Genomic DNA, 20782 nt, shown 5'->3' on the forward strand with positions numbered 1-20782 from the left:
GAGCCGACAGCAATGACCCGAAGAGCGTCATTCCCTTTGACCGAGCGATCCCACTCCCTTAACACCATGCGATCATTTCAGTGCATTTCCTTCTCTTCTCGTCTTGTTATTTGCCTTGTTTGTTTTTTTTTTAAGATTTTATTTATTTATTTGACAGAGATAGAGACAGCCAGCAAGAGAGGGAACACAAGCAGGGGGAGCGGGAGAGAAAGAAGCAGGCTCATAGCAGAGGAGCCTGATGTGGGGCTCGATCCCATAACGCCGGGATCACGCCCTGAGCCGAAGGCAGATGCTTAACCGCTGTGCCACCCAGGCACCCCTGTTATTTGCCTTGTTATTCAAGAAGAGTCTCTCAGCACTGAGGTGAAGCAGAGGTCCGTAATTTTAGTGCTCACACTGGGCGGGCGAAAAGTTTTAAATCCACAGTCCAAGAACCAGTTAACCAGTGCAGTAGATAGGGATAAAATAAAATGAGGAGTTGAAAGACCGGCTTTCTGAGCCCTGGACTAGTTATATGACCTTAGGCAAATCAGAATTTCTCCAGGTCTGTTTTTCCAGGCTATGTGCTATGGCCTGTGTTTCCTGCGCACTGGGCACCCGTCAGGCATTCTGCACACACCGGCTCATGACAATCCCACAACGCTGTGCGGTAGATATCACCACCTTCGCCTCACAGCTGAGAAAGCCGAGGCACGAAGTCATGCATCTGGCCTCAAATGGCAGAGTGAGAATACAGTACAGGCCATGTGGGTTCCCCGCACGCTGCTGCAGGAGCAGAGGGCTTCTGGGATTCCTTCCAGCCTCACCGTCCACGGTTCCCAGATTCTAGGAATGAGCTGTGCTCAGTTGGTCACATTCATGCCAGGTTTTTGTAGTTGCTCAACACTTCACAAATAACAAAGCCTTAATCGTCAAACACTGAAAGATTTAAAGCAGCCACCAAAAACACTGACTTTAATAAAAGGTCACCCTAAAGCGAGCTAAAAATACATTCGGTATTTCAAATGCTCCTGACTATTCCACTCTCGGTTGGTGTGGGAAGAGCTAAGTTATTCGCTACATTGAAAGGTGGATGGATGCAAGACAGAAAGGTTTTGCTTTTGGAACAACTGAGACTGGAAATATGCCCACAGCCAGTTTCAAGGCTCAGTAATAGCGGATGGAGCTCTCCCCACCGAAGATCCCGGGAAGTTTACCTTCTGCTCCACTCCCAGACCAAACAGGGAAGGAGAGCCTGCAGGGAGCCCCTGGAGAGCCTGTCTTCATCTGGGCTCCGAACATTTCACAGAAAGGATGAGCTACAATCTGAGCCTCTTGCAGAGGCTGCAAGAGCAAAATCACAGCCTAGAGGATGTCTCCATTCTGCCTAGGAACAGGGGCGTCTTCTCTGCCCCCTTCCTTGTGCATCTGCCCTTGATTCCCAGCACTCCACCCTCAAAGCAGACCTCCCTGCTCTGATCCAGTCACTGCAGTGCAGTGTTAGGGGAGCTCCAGCTCTTCCCATCCCCAGGAAACCAAAGCAGCTACATCCCCCACCTCTCCGGGCATCAGGGCGACAAGCCCACAGGGCAGGTGGAGGACCCTGGCCATCGCTGCGTCTGAACCCTCATTCTCCATCATTCTCCGGCATGCCTCCACACAGCCCCTGAGGAAGGCCTTCCATCCCCAAGCCAGGCAGCCCGTAGCCACGGCAGTGACTGCTCATTCAGCGAGAGCAAGGTTCTACCAAACAGACATCTATAAAACACCGAGGCACTGAAAACCAACTTAAATCATCTTGTATAAGAGGCTCTTTTTATGGATCTGGTTTCCTACGCAATCTGTCCCACACTGCTCGGGGTTACGGTTCCCAGGATCCGGGGACGCAGGGGTTCTGATTACACTCACGTATGCTTTGGGATGAAGGCACTGACAGTCTTCCTCCAAGTGCCACCGGCGGCACCGAGGACGGCTCCCAGGGCTCTCACAGCAGCCCTGACGCCGGACCTGCCAGCAAGGGGACCAAGGGAGGCCAAGACACTGGCCCGAAAGACATGCAAGCTCCACCCAGGGCCGTGTGAGACTCTAGGCCTCAGGCCACGTGCGAGAACCTGTGATCCAACCAGACATCAAAGTGCACAACACAAGACCCTTGCACCCACACACACTCCTGCTCTTACCACTTGAGCATGAACCTGAGCGCTTATGACAGCCTGAGACAGTGCGCTAGAACGCTGGGTTCAGGCGGTTAGAGACCCACACAGGGAGAAACAATGCAGCACTGTGTGAAACAGAAAATACAGTCCACCAGGAAGTGAGCAGTGTGTAAGTCAGGGCTGTGCTCACTTCTGGGGGGAAGGGAGAGCGGCAGGGTTGGAAGGGCACGTGTGCCCCTAGAAGGCTGGGGAAAGTCTACATCTTAACCTGGGAGGTGGACACCTAGATTTACCTGGTGATGGTGAATTTCTGTTCTCTGTACTTTAACGGAAGTGCACCATTTTTCTAAACGCTAAACAGGGCTTCACGGCAAGCCCAGAGCTCTGCTGGCACTCTTGGGGCGTGCCCGTCCCCTGGCACCTTGCTCATGGGGGGCAGGGGAAGGGTTAGTGCAGCTACCTTCCTCCTTCCCTCAATGGACTTTCAACGGTGTTAACCCTTTACGGTTTTCTTTTTGCCAGCTTTCCAGTAAACAAGCAAGGCGCTTACATACTGTTGCCCTACCCTTCTCTTCTCTCCCAACGAGCCCTGAAGGGCAGAAATTGTCCCACTCAGTACCCCTGGGCTTAGCACAGCGTCTGGCACGAGAAGACACACAGGAGGTATCTGGAGAACACACAAAAACAACAGCCAGTCTCTAAAAACTGTGCCCTAAGAAGATGCTTGCACAAAACCACGAGTCCCACGCCGTCCACGCAGACACTGGGCAAAGCCGACGACCGTGTCACCTGCTGCAGGCAGCATGGCTTTCTGCCACATCTGCTTGCGAGCCACAGGCCGCACACATCGGGCTGGAGATTGAGAAAGGCCTCGTCCCCGCTGCCAGCTGTCACTTCAAAGATACACCTAGGTAAGCAGCAGTTCAGGGCATGGGTTTGGGAGTCAGGCATAAGCAGATTAACGCCCCAGCTCTACCATCCACCAAGCAAGTCACTTCGTGAACCCTTCATTCTGCCACAAGGTGCCACGTGCTGGAAACGGCATGGCATCTGCCTCCTAAGCCCCGAGCTGGCTTCGCTGGCTGCCTTCCTCCTCTTCCTCTGGGAGGCATGCAGAAGTTAAGCTGCCTCGGCATCCAGCGCCTTGTCTCCTTGTTGGGGTGAGCACGGCTGGGATGGGCGCCCACCCATCACGGAGCTGAGAGGAAGCCGGGACATCCCCACGACCCCATGACCCCACGACCCCCCGCCGGCGGCATGCCGTGTGTGCGCACGTCCCTGAGGCTGCCACCATCAGATGCTCCCACCCAGGACTCCGAATCTGCAGCAAGTGACACAAAGGGACAGGGACAGAGAAGGCGGCCACCGAGCAGCACGGAGAGGACTGTCCAGCGGGCCTGGCTGGCGCCAGCAGGCACATCCTCACTGGAGCGTCCACAGCACTGTGGTGGCTCCCTCCTCTGGTGGTACAGTCCCTGCTCGGGTTCTGACCACCCAGCCTCCTTCCGTAACTGCCGGATATTCTTCCGACAAATGCTTTTTCTGCTCAAGCTCTTATTTGCAACCAAGGCCACATGGACCAAGGCTGGAAGACTTTGACAACCTCTGGCTTTCGGAAGTATAAGAGGAGCACAAAAATAAAACATCAAAAGCAGCTAAACCAGAGAAGTGATAGCTCCGAAAATGAGACTTAGCGAAGATTCACACTGCAGAATTTGTATTCCACACGTTTGCCCGTCTTTCTTCTCTTACCCCGGCCTTTACAACCACGCCCTCGTTTCTGAAAACACGCTTCCTCTGTTTGCCCGACCCAGAGGAGGAAACTACAACCAGAAAACAGATCGACTGTCTTTGTGCTACTCTGTCGACAACTTCTTCTGTTCTCGAAACCTCTCTCCGATTCTTGGAAACCAGAGGACCGCGGATTATTAGACTCCTCTGCGTTCACGGCAGTTTAACAAACCTTTACTAAAGGTCCACTGTGTGCGAGGCACTATGCTCTGAGTTTATAGCTTCAAGTCATAACAAACGGAAAGAGTACAGTTCGAATCCAACTGACCCATTTGTAATTCAGGCTTGAAAATTTTATTTCTAAGTGATCATTTTGTGAGTATTCTGGGTTCTACACAATATACTCGAGTAGCACAAAAACCCAAAGGCTCAGAGGCACGGCCTACTAACCAGAAGCGAATCACACACAGGTTCTGTTCGGCCTGCAGGCCGCTGGTGTTAACGCTTCCAGTCAGTTCCTTAAAACTCTGGATTTCTATTAGGGTTGGAAGATCTGGCTGCCCAGCCCCCACGTGGGCCACCACATAGTGACGTGGGGCGTGTTCCAGCAACATCTGCTCCCAGGTAAGGGACGCGCAGCTTTCCAATGGGTCACAGGGCCCAGGCTCTGCCATTCCTTAATATCCAACCTACTTTGCCGATTTGTCACCTGCCTGGCCCCCCGAGACACTCGACTGGGATTTCTGCTTCAGATATACCACAAAGTGGGCTTTAAAAAACAGACACACACACACACTTATTTCAAATGCTCCCAAGTTTCCTTTTTCCAGAGGGAGGAAACGCGGGAAGACATCCTTTCCCACTTCAAACATTCCCTGAATCTTAGACTTTCCAGAAATAGTCAATGTCTAAACTACAGTATCTCTTAGTTCATCGTTACATTGTGTACTTAAATGTTTGCCTTCAGGAAATCATGAAATGGCGTTATGCCTCCCCACCCTCTTCATGCTGGCACGCACCTGTCAGGCATGGGGAGGGGGCCAGGGACGTGAGACTTGTTCACTCGGGAACAAGATTGTTCAAACGCTTTTGCCTTGACCATCACATTCCTGGAACATAGCAAACATCTTCATTTCATGAGCAAAGAGCACCTGGTACCGTAAGAGCAATATTTTTAAACAGCGATATATACATATTTCTATTTCCTCCAAATGTCCTTTTCCTCCCATTAAAAGGAAGCAGATAAAATTCCTCACACTTTTTGTTCTTACATGGCCCCAAAAAGAGCTTGAAAATAATGCTGCTCGGTTACTCTTGGTGAATGTTCGAATGAAGGAAGGAATGAGCAAAGGAGCAAACATACCAAAGACACGATACCAGTATCTGCAAGCCAGAGGAGCCACAGGACCCCGTGCCGTCTACACCCCAGGGCCCCGAGCTGCTGCCCCTCCCTTTACACCCCACCACATCCATCTCATTCATAACCCCCGGCCACTGCTTCCTCACCTTTACTGAGAAAACACCGACACACAGTCCTCCACCTGCAGTCCTGGCTTCCCCCTCGCCTATGTGAGTATAGACTCTTGGGTGCACTGAGGCGGAGTCTCTGTGTCCAGGACAAGCAGGTGCTGCCTGGGACACCTGCAGACACAGCAGTGACATGAATGGGAAGTCTGTATGTTTGGGGGAGAGATGAACAGTAAGGATGCCGGGAAATGGGGGCAGAGGACAGCAGAAAGGGCAGAGGTTCTGGAGTAAACAGCAGGCTCTTTTCCAGCTGGGAGCAACAAAACATGGTGGTAACAGTGGGGGCTCTGGAGTCGAGTGGGTCCGGGGTCAGGGCTGACTGAGCCACTGTGAGGCACCCTGGCCGACAGCTGGCCCTCCCGGGGTCTCCTGGCCCCTCGTAGGATGCCGGACCCCCACAAAGCAGCCTGGTGGCCAGGCCTCATGGCGCCCCACACCCAGGGCACCACCACGGCAGCAACAGCGGTGACCTTCTGCGTGGCTCGCTCTCAGGGTTTTCTGCTGACCTAGGAACACAGGGCTCTATTTCTTAAAATAGTCTTACACTAGCCAAGCCTTGCAAACTGTGAGAAGATGCCAGGAAAACTGTGGGAAACTCTTTGAGACTCCCTGGCCTCTCCTTCCCAGAAGGAAGCTCAGGAGCAATGGGAGGTACTGTCTTCAGAGTCCTTACTACTTGAACCAGCCTTCCTCACCTGTAGTAACCGTCTCTCAAGTAGCATCGCGGAGTCTCAGGCCCTCAACAGCACAGCTGGTTAAGAGCTGGAGTTTGGTCATAGAAAATCACGTCCATCCTGTTATCGAGCCTCAGGTAAATCCTACAGCGTTAATGACTTGAAGGAAATGGGCATTCCTTTGGACTTCAACTATTCTGAACTTATTATTTTTAAAAAGCCAGAAAAAACTCAGCATAATCTGGGCCCTTGTAAGTAGAGCTCATGCCACTGCATTACACTAGAAATTCTTTTTAAAAGTGAAAATCAGGGCACCTGGGTGGCTCAGTCAGTTGAGCATCTAACTTTTGAATTTGGCTCAGGCCGTGATCTCGGGGTCCTGGGATTGAGCCCCGCGTCGGGCTCTGCACTCAGCACGGAGTCTGCTTGTCCCTCTGCCGCTTCCCCCGCTCATGTGCGTGCGCGCGCTCTCTCTAAAATAAATAAATAAATCTTTTTAAAATAAGTTGAGATAAAGACTCAGTGAGTGTGCTAACTGCTCTGTGCCCAGTGTTCCCAGGTAGGGTCCTAACAACAGCATCCTGGGGGCCCCTCCGGTCTCGGCCACTTCTCAGAAAAGTGCTAAAAGGAACTGCTCTGCCCACAACGCTTCTGGACAAGCTCACTGCCAAAACCAGCTTCGCCTCTGGCAGGAATTCATCCAGTCCAACTGCACACACATCAGTCATCTCTTTCTGACCCAGGTTTTGATCAAATTACTGAGAAAAGTGGAAAAATGAATGTCCGCCTCATAAATGCAGTTTGTTTCGTGACAAATCCTCCACCCTCAGTGTCTGTGGAGAGAACAGTAAACCTACAAACATAAAAAGGTCAAGAAAGACCTGTGGATGAGGCCATTCTGCCAGAGCCCAGGCAGCCCGCATGCCCTGCCCTAGAGAAACGCCATGTCCATTTCAACAGCTGAGACTTTAAGAGAATGCACTGAATATGAGGAAAAGACAAAGACTTAAGAGGCAGAAGAAAAAGAACTAAGAGAAGCAAATGAGAACCTGGACGCAACTCAAACAAGCCCAGCATTGTCTCCATTTCTCTACAGCAAGCAATGTTGGGTCTGGGAGGGTTGTACATGGAGGGCACTGAACAAGCCCAGTACCTCTTAGTGCTGGGGTGTCACTGTAGCAAACAGTATACAACAGTATGGTACATCCAAAGCATATTCGGCTCCTACCATGTGTCAGGTACCGTACTGAGCACACACGTGTACATACGTGCACAGAGCAGAGATATAAAAATCTACCTATTAACAAAGACATACAACCCACATACATACACACATGTTATACATATATATGTATAAAATCTCATTTAATCTCTAAATAACCCTGAAGCAAACAACATCCCCAATTTACAGATGAGAAAACCAGGCTTTATACGGTGAAGTAACTTCTCCACAGTCACAGCCAAGAAGCTGGAATTTATTCCCAGATCCGTCTAGGGCTCTTAAACACCACGCACCAAAGAAGGGTCCAACAACAAAGCCACACAGGAAAATTAGAGAGAAACTACCACTGCCGTGCATTTTGTAGATGCTCTGACCGTGGAGTTATCTCTTCAACTAGAAACAGAAGTGTGCTAGGCGTCCCCCAGCCAGCTGACCACATCGTGTTGTGGATATCCAGGATCGTGGGTGAAGGCCACCTCTTCCAAGCTCACATCCCTTCCTCTAGTCAAAACAAAGCAATTCCTGAAACTTCGACCATGGGATTGGATTCATAAGCAAGGATCCTAGGATACTGCATTACACAGGGTTTCCCAAATAATGGAGGAATCCAAGTCTGGGTAGCCCCCTTCGGGGGGACCCTTTCCACCACTGTACCCCCAATACTCTGACTTAGCAGGAAAAAAAAAAGGACAAAATGCACAACTCCCTGCCCATAAAATCACAGAATTCACCAGATTCAAGGGTTTTGGGTAGTATGACGAAGGTCTAAACCGGGGGGGGGTGAACAACAGGTGACAGGAGGGACCTTGAACCAGAGCAGGACAGTCACCTGCTCTGCCTACTGGGTTTTTGGAAAGAAAAAATACACACACACACACATACATTTACAGAACAGGCTCCATTGCTAAAACCAAGACTGTGACCTTGCCAAAATTAGTAGTAAACAGTACTGCAGAGAATGCCCATTTATTTGTTAATTTTTTAAATGAAATATAAACAAGTTGTAGATGTCTGCCAGTTGGAAAGAGACCCTTTTTGTTCTGCTCTTCTCCACTAGTTCTGTATAAGCTCTTGTCCTATCCCTCCTCGTTCTTCTCTCTTGGTGTGCGTGGTTATAAACCACAGGACCTGCCTCCATCGCTGACGCAGAATGTAGCCCAGAGCCTGGAACGTTAACACAGAACCTTCCAGAAAGCTTTCCTGAGAGCCCCTCCCCCGTGAGCACCCCGAGCGCCACGCTTGGGCTCCAGGGCCCACACTCGACCTGGAAAGCAATGGCCCACGCATGGGCAAAAACACTTCCAGTGCCTTCTGAAGGGCTTTTCTATATTCTACAGGAAACCAAATGAAAAATACGGCAAAGGAGTATAACCATTCATCTCAAAAAACACACACTTCTGATCTTCCCAGGGCTGTCTGGCCCCGAGGGGCCCAGCCCCATTCCGCTCCTGGCTGAGCACCACCGTCCACTAGACTACCACCTCAGGGCCATCATACTTCCCACGTTAGGGACCGCGGGACCCCCGGAGGCCGAGTGGGAGCTGGTAACCCCACCAACCAGCCAGCACTCTCACTGGGCCCCAGCTTCTGACCCGAGGGACGCCCCACAAGAAGCAGCTCACTCCGCAGGTAAGACCCCACCTCTTTGAACAGAAACGTGGCCAGTTCGCCCCCGTTATGGATTCAGCAGCGAATCTCTCAATTACACGCGGCCTCGGTTACAACCGTGGCCTCCACAAAAGGCACCGGATACCAGGGTCTTGCAGGAGAAGCCAGCAACCTCTGAAACCCCTCACCGAGGACCCTGATCTCAGAGCCCCTCAGCCTCCCCCGTCCCCTCTCTCCTTCCAGCGGCCACCACAGCTGCAGCTGGAGGAACACAGGCCTTTAAGCAGAATCGCCGAATTCCATAAATGCCCCCCTTTCTTCTCCTCCCCCTCTGAGAGCAGGGGGTGTCCCACAATGGACAGAATATTTCATTCATGCTCTGTCTGAACAGCAATTTTTTTCCACGGGGAAGAAACGAAGTGGTGAAAATTCCCAACCCGATGAGGGGGCCTATTCATAACAATCTGAAATCACAAACGACAAAGCTGCGGTCTGTCTCAGACAGGTTCCGCATCACAGAATCATCTAGCTCAGAAGCGCACTCTGCCTGTCCCCACATCACCGTTCCTGGCATCCCTCGCTACACTGCAGCACACGTGTGTGACACGCTCCTCCCAGTCCCTCTCTGTGCAACACAAACCATAATCCGTACATGCACCAAGTGCAACATCACGGCCACAGAGCGGCATTCTGCATGATGGTTGCCCTGTGGCCACATAATTGAAATCACTTGGAAGCTGTAAATGTCCCGTTCCTCCCGCACTCTTCCCTAGCCACCGACAAACACCACGCAGAGCCAGGGCCTCACACCCCGGGAGCAAGCTCGCTCTGGCCAACACCCGAAACCGAGTTTCCTGCAAAGAAGAGTTGCAGATCTGCTTTTAATAAAAAAAATTAAATTTAACTTAATTTAAAAAGAAAAGGTTTATTTTCCTTTGCTGACCCTCAGAATTTGACAAAAGTCTTTCGGAAGCCTGAGGGCTGCTTCAGCGAAGCTGGCGGTTAGTGAGGAGTACTGGGCTCGGACTTGGGCCAGAGCTTTGCTGGCGGGCTCTGATCGTCAGTGAGGATGACAGAACCCAGGACACCGCCTGCGCGCTGGCCAGCTCACCTTCGTCGTGTGCGGGGTGCCCTCGGCCCCACAAGCTCCGGTCCCTGCCCGAGTCACAGACACAGCTCCAAGAGCTCCCTCACTCCCAGCCACGTGAGGACACAAGGAGACGGCCCGGGGAGGCACGAGGGAGACACAGAAGGACACGGAGGAAGAGAGCGCGTGCTGGTTTCACGGAAAGGGTCCCTTCGTAACCTGCAAGACTCCACAATGTGTTCATAGTTGCTGTTTTTAAAAACTCAGCAAACAAGCAGGCATCTCTGCAGGACTGGGCTTCCCATTCGTTTTAGGTCCACCTCAAGACAAAAATGAAAAGGACCCTGAAATGGTTGGCGGCTTTAATAACAAGTAAGAGACTCTCTAAGCTTCGGAAATCTCTGAATCTGACTTCCTCCAAGGTTTACGGAGCAATCGAAAGGCAATGCTTTTAAGCAGAAAGCAGCGTCTGGGTTTTGCACGCAGCCCTTCCTGAAGAGGAGAAGTGAGTGTCTCGGCAAGCTTCCACTGCGGTCAGCAAGGAGGCGGGGAGGCCTTCCGTGCGTTGGTCTCCAGGGGGTGAAGTCAGCAGGGACGAGCCGCAGGTCCCCTAAGGCCATTATCTCCACCACCAGGGCCGGAAGCAACCGTAGGGTTATCACTAGGTGGCATTCACGGCTGGGGGGGGTGCTCCACAGAGGACACGTCCAACACGCAGGGAGGACACAAAGCAGCCGCACGTGTCCCCACAATGGCCACATCGTGAAATAATCCAAGGTCATTGGCCTCTATTAAAAGAACCACACTGCTCTCTTCAAAACTGCTTAATTTCGCCAGAGATCTTCTCAGAATAAGTTTCCTTTTTTACCAGAGTTTTTGACGGACCCTCCAACGATCTGAATGTGAGGGCTTCTTGTTGAAGCACTTACAAGGGGTCACAATCACAAACAGCCTCCCTCTCCAGGCCGTATTTCTGTCTGGTCTGTCTGGCCCGCGGGAGTGCCCTTTGTGGGTAGTCAAGGACAAATGGCATTAAAGCCTGTTATTCCACTTTCCATGTAAGAAGGCTTAATGTGTCAGCTGCATTTTAATCTAAGGATTATTATGTGCTTACGCTCAGAAAATTCCTTTTAGAAACATCAATAAAGACCTTTTTTTTTTTTTTAAGGATTCTTATCTTTTGTCTCGAAGCCTACTTACTTATAAATTCACTGGTATTTTACATCTGAGACGAAAGCCTTTCACTAAGGAGAGGAGGCAGGTACTGCAGAGCTACCGGGAAAGCCGGGGTCTCGGCTGAGACCATCGAAACACACGACACGCCTTACCAGTAAGAGAAGGCCGGTGAAGGCTCGCGGCCGCGGGCTGCTGGGCGAACTCCCACGCTGCCAGCCCTGCCCCGCAGTTCGGCGACATGTCCACGCTAACCTCCTGTCAAAGGCAGTGACGTGAACGCACAGAGTTAGTCCGCCTGCCTCCTAAAACCCCCAAACAAGAACAATTCGTGCTTTTTAAGCAGAAAGCCACAGGGACAGAGACAACAGGAGAGGTTAAAAGTTCAGACTGTTGAGGGGCGCCTGGATGGCATAGCGGTTAAGCGTCTGCCTTCGGCTCAGGGCGTGATCCCGGCGTTATGGGATCGAGCCCCATATCAGGCTCCTCCGCTGTGAGCCTGCTTCTTCCTCTCCCACTCCCCCTGCTTGTGTTCCCTCTCTCACTGGCTGTCTCTATCTCTGTCGAATAAATAAATAAAATCTTTAAAAAAAAAATTAAAAAAAAAAAAAGTTCAGACTCTTGAGAGCTGGAAGGCAGGTGCTGGAAACAGACGTGGCGGACGCAGATGCCCAAATCCTCCCGTTTGTGAAGCCTCACTCTCCGGCACGAGCAGACATTTGAGGATCACCAGGCACACAGACCAAGTATCTAACACAAAAGCCAGAAACGGGAGGGGAAAGAAAGCAACATAACAGAAATTAAATAATGCGGGGGGAGGAGGGGGACTTCAAAAAGAAGGAAAAACCATAGGATTCACCCCTCAGAGAACTAAGAGAAAATGCTCCGTCTGTCCTGAATTCACAAGATTCTACAAAACAGAAGCATCCAGAGAACTGCCACCAGGAAAAACAGAGCTGTCAGAAAATAAAACATAAAACCGTTAACAGAAGATGAGATAGTGAAGTGGAGAAACTATTCCACGAAAAAATGGCAGCAAAGCTAAGGAAGCCACAGGACAGGTGAGCCCGCAATGACGGGAACGTCAGAGGGAAAGACCAGAGAAGATGGAGGGGAGATCAATACTGACTTCGAGAAAATTTCCAAAACCGAAGGACATGAGTTTCCAGCCTGAAGATGCCCATGTGGATCTGAGCACAATAAATGAAAAGAGACCCTCCCCACTAAGGAATGTCACCACAAAATTTCAGAACCCTGAAGATAAAGAGAAGAACTAAGAGTCCAAGAGAAAAGGAAAAGTCGGCCCAACAAGGGGCTGGGCATCAGAAGGCCTGAGGCTTCTCTCCATCTGCACCAGAAGCCCTCCCTGCTCTGAGGTTCGCAGACATCCAAGCAGGAATTCTACAGCCGGCCAGACCATCAACTAAATACGAATGTGACACGCTCAGTCACAAAACGACTCCAAAGTCCTGCCTGCCGTGTAATTTGTTAGGAAGGTTCCAGAAGACCTGGTCCACCACAACAAGGGAGTAAACCAAGAAAGGAGAGAACACAAAGTGAGGGAAACAGAGAAGCCGGTCCAGGAGGAGGATCAAAGAAACCCCAGAGCGGTGCTCAACGAAGAGCCCGTGTCCGGCCGCGGTGTCCAGCAGCCCTGAAGGGCAGCTGTCTGGGCCGCACCGGACACGAGCCTCCAGCACAGACTCCGTCCACAAGATAAAACTGATAAAATACCTCACATCTTCAGATACTGGGGGGAGATTCACATGGAAGGCCAAATTAGTGATCAGTACAGACATTTGTTAAAACAAGACAATTACTCGGGCGCCTGGGTGGCTCCGGCGGTTGAGCGTCCAGCTCTTGGTTTCAGCTCAAGTCATAACCTCAGAGGCTGTGAGACTGAGCCCCGAGTTGGGCTCCGTGCTCAGCAGGAAGTCTGCCTGAGACTCTCTCTCCCTCTCCCTCCGCCCCTCCCACTGCTCTCTTTCTTGCTCTCTCTCTCTCTCCCTCTCTAAAATTAGAAAAAAAAAATGTTTTTTTTTAATTTAAAAACACAAGACAATGATTAAATCCAAGAAAAACAAAATCTATGTGCAGGAAAGTTCAAGTAAGCCACGTAGACTACACAGTAGCCTCGCCTCACCTGTGGGGGATGGGTGCCAAGACCCCAGCAGGTGCCTGAAAGCTCAGACAGCACGGAACCCGAGACACCTCATGTGTTCTCCTACACACACACACCTAGGATAAGGTGTAATTTCTAAATCAGGCACAGTGAGAGATTAACAACAAGAACTCCTACTAAAATGGAACAATCATAGCAATAGACTGTAATGAAAGGTAAGGGCGTGTGGTGTCTCTCTCTCTCTCTCTCTCTCTCTCTCACAATACCTCGCTGCACTGCACCCAGACTTCTGGTGACGGTGAGAGATGATAAAGCGCCCGCGGGATGAGAGGAAGTGAGGGGATGACGCAGGTGCAGTGGCCTGGCGTGAGGCGACGACGGACCTGCCGACCTCTCGGAGGAGGAGCATCTGCCCCGGGACCACGGCTGACCGTGGACACGGGCGATGACCATGAGCGCATCCGCGACTCCTGCTCACGTGGTAGAAGATAAATAAACAGCAAACAAGAGCGGGGGCGGGGGAGGGCATCGGCATAAAGGGGACACGAGGCGCTGTGGGACTCCCTAACCCCCTTACGAATCAAGCGTGTACAGCTTCAGTAAAAACAAACACTAACCCAAACACAGAGGAGCGGTCTCGTGTGCACTTAGTCCATCAACCTCGTACCACCTGCAGACTTACAGAATACCTCCTCATGCGTCTAATCCCTTTTTCCAAACTCTGCAAGTCAGGCTACCCCCTTTGTACAGGTGAAGGGAGTCAAGGAACTTGACCAAGCGACATGGAGGGACGAGGTGGCAGAGGCGGGGGCAGAAAGCACGCACGCCCAGGTGTGTTCACGGTTTATGGTTTGGCTGCCGTGAATGACGTGGGTGAGGGTCTAGAGGGGGATGAGTCAGTCAGATTTTGGACCTCAGCGGTTCTCAAACTTGAGGGTGCCTAAGAATCGCCTGGTGCTGCATTTACGTGAGGCATCCGGAGTAGTCGAATTCGCTGAAGCAGAAAGTACAATGGTGTCATCGGGGGGAGGGGGAGGAGGGTGGATGGGTACAGTTTCCGCTTTGCAAGATGAAGCCTTCTGGGGATCTGTTTCACGACAAAGAGAATCAACTTAACATAACTGAACTGTATGCTCAAAAATGGTCAAGATGGTAGCTTTCATGTTCTATGTTTGGTTCAATTAAACCAGAAGCAGCATCACCCGGAAGGCTCCTTAAAACAGGGATCGCCAGACCTCGCCCCACAGGGCCCCTTCCAGTAGGTTTGCCTAGGACTGAAGAATGTCTACACCTGGGCACCTGGGTGGCTCAGTCGGTTAAGAGTCTGCCTTCCGCTCAGGTCATGACCTTGGAGTCCCAGGATGGAGCCCTGCCTGGGGCTCCCTGCTCAGTGGGGAGTCTGCTTCTCCCCCTCCCTCTGCCCCTCCACCCCACTCATGCTCTGTCTCTCTCTCTCTATCAAATAAATAAATTAAATCTTTGGGGGGGAGGAAAAAAAAGAATGTCTACCCCTGACACATGACCAAGTGACGCTGAGGCCGCTGTTCCGGGAACCAACTTGAAGAATCACTGTTCTGCTTCAAAGGTTCTAAGATCCTAGACAAAGAAAAGAAGAGCACAGGGAGGAGGCTGGGGAGGTTATGGACCCCGACAGGGCACACTTTGAAAGTGCTCAGGAGGACTCCATCCCCCAGGCAGCTGGAGCACCCCAGGATGGGCCAACCCCCACCAACGGACAGTACAGTGTGTGTGAGCCGTACAAGCAAGCCTGTGGCCACTCGGCCACGCGCAGGCTCGGCCGCAGTGTGGTCATCGGCAGGATAAGGGCAGGGCATCGTGGAGAATACTAAGGAGGACAATCGCCACAAGCACTTCCTGTTGCTGATATTCCGAAACAGGGCCCACCGTGATTTCCCACCTATAAAAAGGGGTCACGTTAAGACAGTGAAGAAACTACTAATATTCAATCCCAGACAACTTAGCATGGCAAAAAGCTCCTAAGGAACCGAACAAAGTAAGTAGGATTAAATCTCAGAACCTCTTATGATTCCCACAAGCATTTGGCAAACTGAGGGTCGTTTCTACAGAATTAGTAGCTAATCCCTTTATTCTCTCAACGGGGTTGTTCTCTGGAATATAAACGTCATTGTAAAACCAGGTGTTGGAATCAACACTCAAAACAGCACCGCCTTCTTCTAAAGAGACAACAGAACACAGCGTGTTCAGACACAGGAGGTCACCGAGGGCTCAGAGCTTGAATTCCTGAAGACATCCACATGGTAAACAACTTCTCGTCAAAAGAAACCCGAACTGAAGACAAAGGCACAGTTCAGACACATTTGTTCATTCACGAAGTATCTGAGCACCTCCCACACGCCAGGCGGCGAGCAGCAGGGGAGCGCAGGCCAAGGCCGCTACGGGGCCAAGCGCATGAGTCTGGCCGCCAAGCCAGCTTTGGAAATTTCGAGCAGCACCGTGTTTCTCCAAAAGCCCTGCAGGGAGTCCCCAAATTGCGGTCCCCACCGTGTCTTCCCTTGCATGGACAGCTGCACAGTTGGAGCATATTACAGATTACCCGCAGTGATACTCTAACTTTCCAGTGTCCTGAATCCACAGTAAGCACAAAGAAATCATTGTCTTTGTCCTCAGAAAGCAGCATGACCCTCCTCAGACGTCTGGGTCATACTAAGGTCTGACCCCCCCCAGGGCAAGCCTCCTTCAGGAGGTCAATCTGAATAACTTCTCCATAAGACATTCTTCTCAACGCTGTGGGACGATATTCTTAATGAAGAAACTGGTGAGGCAGCATTCTGGGGTGGCCCAAGCCTCTCTCCAACGGAAGCCATGTCCTCACCCCACGCTGCAGGGCCAAGTCACCTCCCGGCCGCACACATCTTATCAGGCACTGTTGTAAGTACCCAGCACATAGCCATCAACTCAGCCCCTCCCAGAGCCCTCACGGGTATACCTTCATCTCCACGGCACAGCTGAGGAGACTGGGGCACACAAGAGGATAAGGAATGTGTCTAAAATCGTCTGTTGCTAATAACTGAACCCATGCAACCTGGCCCCGGCATCTGGGTTCTTAATCACTTCTCTATCCCACTTTCCTGATGCTCTTCTCAGGCCACACAAGAGAACACACCCAAAAATGCTTTGCAAACATAAAAAGGTGCATTTATTACTATCATTATGATCATCATCATCATCATCGCAGCACCCACTGACCCTGCGGGAAACCAGCCCGATTTCTGGAGGGAAGCATCCTGCACTGCCCTGACTCAGGGCTTCATCCTCAGCTCAACACGCGCTGACCTTGGGCTCTCGGCACGAAGTACACGACCCAGTCAGGACAGGCGCTTGGCCCGGTCCCAGTGAGGGCCCAGCACTAGCGTCCCGGAGGATCCCTGCAACAGTGTGGACCTGAAGCTGCTGGGGGCCCCGTCTGCAGCCCAAGAACGGCTGTCAGCTGCTGCCTGAGTCAACAACGCTTTCACCGACAGCCACTTCGGCTTGGGTCTACTTGCAACCAAGAGAGTCATCCTGAGACTCGTTCTAAACCACAACTGGCTCCTACCACGTGATCCTCGTGTGCACGTTAGCACTGACCCCCTCCAGACGCAAAACCAGCGACTGAGGAAGTCAAGCTTAATGAGCTGGCCTTGACCAATTAAAGGCCCCTGAGGCTGGAGTTCTGGGCCAAAGAGCTCCCATTAGAAGGACAGAAGATCCAGTTTTTCTAACACCACAGATGAGGTAATTTGGCCTCTCATCAAATTTGTTTCAGAAAACTTTCTTTTTAGCCACAGCAGTTAAGCTTACGGTTTCCAGTTTCGTGAGGAAAACAACAGTCGGTCTTCTCAATTCTCATTTTTCATTTTTCCCTAATTCTGCACCACTATAAAAAAATTACAAAAATGAAGACTAGGATTGAATCTGTAAAAACATTTTAAACACAAAAACATAAAGTCTGAATGGATACACAGCATTTTGTCCTACAAAGAGCTACACCTTAACTTTATTGATTATGGCAACAAAACAAAACCGTGCAGAGTTTGGTCCCCGTTCGTGAACTGTTCCCCGCACCAGCTGACGCTCGTCTCTGTGGTTCCCGCAGGCAGCCCTCCCGACAGGCTCCGATTTCAGGGGAAAGCACTGTCACCCACATCGCTGCCCCAGAAGGTGGCCAGGAGCGTCCCACCCGATGTCAGATGGCTCCTAAGGCAAGGAGCACACAGTGCCAGGACTTCATGCCCTCTCCCACCTTCACATCATCACACGCAGCTGACCAGCTGTAACTACAATCCAGATGCTCAACCTCCCTCCACCTTCCTAAAGGACGTCTCGGGCTGGAACAAGGCAGCGCAGCCGCGACGGCTCATGAGGGTCTGCGGAGAGGAGTCGAGGGCGTTTCCTGTCTGTGTGTTGGAGGACAGTCTGGGGTGACGACAGGGCAGTGCCTCACACCCATACACCATCTACGAGCACACATGAAAATGCCAGTGGGCTTAAAACAACGTTAAAAACAGTTTCACCTGTCATGATCTCCTATTAAGAAAAAACAAACTTTTACAGCCTTACGTGAGCAAACAGATAAGCGTGCCACCAGAGATAGATGAACTTGTTACACCACATTCCAAACTTTATTACCTCGTATGCCGTTCTTCCGGTTGAGTTTTATGTTACGTGTGTAGCCTGAGAGGGGAGGTCTGCTTGGCTTGCTCTGAAGAGCATGTCAAAGCTCACGGCCCAGTCCAGATGCGCTGCCTTCCACAGTCTGCGGTCACCACGTGGAAGCAGTCAGGACCCTGAGACACACTGAGACACACGGCCATGGCTATCCAGGTCGTAGTACATTTGCCTTACAGCTGACGTAACCGTTACATTATGGAAAGTGCTTACCAAATTTATAAAATTAAGAAACATAACGCACATACACTCATTTACAGCTGAGTCTGTGCTCATGCATTCCCATGTTATGCTTCTGCTCTGATGCACAGACAGCACAACCCTGGAGTGAGCTCGAAGGTCACGGAGCCCCTTGTAAGTTCCACGAGGGCGCGAGCCTACGCGACTACCGCCATCTTATCCCTGACACGCAGTAGCTTCTCAGGAAATATTCGCTGGACAAATAAAGGCATTCACATTAAAATGAACAGGCTCAGACGATTTCCAGACCACTGCGGTTATCACTACTATCCCCTCGCTTTTACGAAGTGCAGCAGGAGTCGGCAAACGTTTTGCAAAGCACCCGGTGGTAAACATGTCGGGTCTTGCGGGCCATACGATCACTCCTGGAGCTAGCGACCCTGGTCTCTTCACAACTGCTCGATTCTGCAGCACAAAAGCAGTCACAGACGAACCATCAACAAATGAACATGACCGCGTTTAAATAAAACTTTATTTACAAAAAACAAATTTAGCCATTAACACATGCAAATCCCACAGGGAAAACGAACATTCTATTCCCTGAAGGGTCGAAGTCAGTAGGCTTGCCGAATTCAGCCAGACACATTTTATTGGGTCAGAAACTGGGCAGTGCATATGTACTTGTCCTCCACAGTGCCCATCCCCCCTTACTGAGCAAGCCCCCGACTCCAGTCCCAGTACAGGCCCGGCCCACACGAGCCTCTTCTGTGTCTACACGATCAACTCCGCGGCACAACTGGTTTCCAGGATGTGGCCCACGCCCACACCTGTGAGCCCACCCCCACCCACAGGTGGTCCAGAGCAAGCCCCTCACCTTCCCAGCTGAACGTCGAATACCAGCACCTAATGAACTTTAAATATTCACCGGTGGCCTGTGGTTTGATCTGTTCTGCACGGTCCCCCCTGAGGAGTGCAGAAAGAGTACCCATGGCAGAGAAGAGGGTGAGAAAACACGTGCCGGAGGGGAACGAGGTGCGACGTGCCGTGTCCCAGGAAGAGCAGCAGGAATCACTGAGAAACCACACACACTTCTCCCAGCCGTGTCTCCGCCTTCTGCCTGTCCCCAGCACGTCACAGGGCAGCAGAAACTGAACACCCAGGACTGCCTCTACCGTAGCCACGAGGATAAGACCCTGCGTAATCCTCATTTCTACTGGGGGAACCCCCCACCAAGACTACCTGCATCTAAGAGAAGAAACTGGTTTATTCTCACAGAATGCAACGCTCCGTAGCAGTGAGAAGGACACTCCATCACTGTGCAACAGTACAGGATAACCTACCACACTGCTGACTGAGAAAAGCCAGACACAAAACAGTACAACCCGCGTCATACGTCACACACGCACACACAGAACAGGCAAAATGCAATTATGCTCTTAGAAGCCCAGGGAGCAGCTACCCAGGAGCGAGGTGCTGTCTGGTGTCCAGAAGGGGGCATGAGGCTGTGGTGGAAACACTCTGCTTCTTGATCCGGGTGCTGGTCACAGGGGAGCGCTCGGTCTGTGACTTTATACTGAGCTGTCTACTTAACAAGACCGCACTTTCTGTACGCGTAGCCCAGTTCAACGGAGAAACACTACCCCTCAGCCAGAGAGCAAACAGACGCCCCCACACACGGCCCCAGACACCTTTCTCTTCTCCATCTGTCAAAGCCTTTTTGCCTCAAGGGGAGCCCCAATCTGTCCCCCTCCTCAACTTTTCCATGCCTAACCAGAGGCCACAAAGTAGAAAACCAAACTGGACCTACAACTCCCGTCACGCTCTTCTGGAATGCTGGTGTCTTTCAAAGAAATCTCACTATGTTCTAAATAAGACACAAGAATCTAAGAAGCCTCCTCTGCCCTCTGGGGCTCACTTACATAGAGGCTTCTTCTCAAATAATGCTCTAAACGGGCAGCTGTAGCTCCTGAACTTCTAGGAAGAAATGCCTGGATTCCCAGGGCCTGATGAGGGAGACCCCATCCACTCGCAGCGGAGAGCGGCCCGTGGGATGGCGCACGATCCCCGCGCTGAACCACTGAGCGGTAGCAAGTGACTGCATGACTGGTCGTGATGTGTCACCATCAGCAACTCTCATCACAGCTGAACACATCTGTAGATTTCATGGGAAGTTTCAATTCGAGTAGTCAAATCATGGCGCTGGGAATCACTGTGAATGTCTTGAATGTTTTAATACAGTAACCTCAACTTGACCGCGTATGCCTGGCACATTCTCTTGGGAGTTCAGGTTAAAAACTCAGTGAAGACCTTCGATCCCATTCAAGCAGAGACCAGTCTACTTGTGAATGCTGCCAGGGGACCCCAGCCCCAGGGGCGCAGACGGGCAGAGCACGCAGAATGACGAAAACACGGTGGTCCTCTCATGCAGGACACACGGGCAGGTGCAAATCCCAATCCTTTATGGGCAAACGGTCCTCATACTGAACAAAGTCATGCTGCCTATCTGTCCACTAAATAAATCACTGCTTAAAGATTCTGAAATCCTGACTTGATTTACATCCGCTCATAAATCCAAAATTACTCTTCTTAATAGGAAATTACAACTGCTTTTAATTAAATGATTCTACATCGCAA

The 20782-nt window shown here is 51.2% G+C and overlaps 1 protein-coding gene across 1 annotated transcript in view; it reads right to left on the reverse strand.

Moving 5' to 3' along the window:
- SGMS1 (sphingomyelin synthase 1) overlaps positions 1-20782 on the reverse strand; it is a 278326-nt gene that overhangs the window by 226781 nt on the left and 30763 nt on the right. The window lies entirely within an intron of this gene.

The sequence above is a fragment of the Ursus arctos genome, unplaced genomic scaffold, assembly GCF_023065955.2.
Source record: "Ursus arctos isolate Adak ecotype North America unplaced genomic scaffold, UrsArc2.0 scaffold_7, whole genome shotgun sequence".
NCBI lineage: Eukaryota > Metazoa > Chordata > Mammalia > Carnivora > Ursidae > Ursus > Ursus arctos.